We start from the raw sequence: 1,625 nt of genomic DNA on the forward strand, positions 1-1,625 counted from the left end.
CACACCTTACATCCCGAAACGGAGTCCTTTTAAAGTGCAGCCTTCATGAATATTCATGAGGGTGGGGGTGCTCCCTGAGGGGTTTGCAAGTCGTCAACAACTTTTCGCGGGCTTTTCCTTCGCGGGGTTTTTGTTGCCAGGGAAGGTTCGCCGGCTTCCCACCGTGGGGCAGGAGGGGGATGGCTCAGCACAGGTGTGCATGTATCCATGGTCCGGACATGTCTGGACATAACAACATTTGGCCTGAAGACGGCGGCCATTTTAACTCCCTTTTAACAACTGATTTTAACCATAAAAAAACTATATACATAATGCCTTATCTCTTTTTAAACCTTAGGTTACATCTAAAGTGCAAAACCATTTAGAACCATAACACTGTCTGACCGCAACAAAGTTCAGTTACAATACAATCTGATGTTTCTTTTTATATTTAATTTACTGAATAATATATTTAACCATAACTTGAGATATGAATAACAAATATCATATAGGTTTTATTACAGAGTGAATGGGTTTTTTTTCCCCGCTAAATAAACCACTCCTTCAGAGACCAGGTGTGCCACATGTAGTCACTACACAAACTGCTGCTAATGCCTGTTGGAAATAGTTTGACCAACTTTTTACTCTCCCTTTACATAGCGGTATACCCATTACATTTATTTCTGGTCTCAATAATCTAGCTGTAATGTTAAGATAAGGCAGGGTTAGAGGTTTGGTAATACGGAAAACCCAACAGAAGAATATTTCATCATTCAACAAGACTGTTCACCAACAGCTGAAATTATGGAGCCTGTTCTGCTGCATTTGTACAGCATACTTATTAAAATATGCTGCATGCTTTCTAAAGACTTCCTTTACTATACTACTTTGTAGATGCAAGTGGTTTTTTTATCATTCCTTATTACTCCGCTATCATTTATGTCAGTGCACAGAAGCACATGCACTTGTAAGCATCTGTACTGATCTTAAAAAAATGTGATTTGTGTATATTTACAAAATGGTACCGTTTCCACTCTACCTGCCTGCCTGAAGTTGCAAGCAGCCTAGAACTCTGTTCTCTCTTCACAGCTCTATCAGTCAAAGGGGGAAGAGATGTGAAGAGTGCTTGGGGGAAGACCTCCATGTTGCCGATCAAAGAAGGATGTTCATAAATGACTTTGCACAAAACATAGTGGCATTCAGTTGCAGTAGCATGTTGTAGTAACATGCTGGTTGCATTGGGAAATTAAAAGTAGCAGGCTACAGGAATTTAGCAATCTTAAGGATTAAATACTGAAGCCTGTATTTACAAAGCAGAATCCACTTGGTGATTACTGAAAGTTAAAACTTTTGGCATGGAAAGAGGTTTTAGTTTGCAGCAATACAGTTAAGGTTTTGAATACAGCAATCTCCCCCCCCCAAAGGTAAAATCATGCAAGTAGGTATTAAATGCTAAAATTCTTTGCAAAGCTGTGTACTCATGTAATGGCATTAATGGTGTTTGTATACCCAAACTCAATAGCTTTCAGATCTTGAAGACAGTACCTTAAGTTAAACCTTGAAGATGAGATGAATAGCCATGGCATCTCGCAGTATGAAACTGTCCTCAGCAGATGGCCATGATGTTTGGCCTCTACGGATCTTGA

This window comes from Athene cunicularia, assembly GCF_003259725.1.
Source record: "Athene cunicularia isolate RWA chromosome Z unlocalized genomic scaffold, athCun1 chrZ_part2, whole genome shotgun sequence".
In the NCBI taxonomy this organism is placed as follows: Eukaryota; Metazoa; Chordata; class Aves; order Strigiformes; family Strigidae; genus Athene; species Athene cunicularia.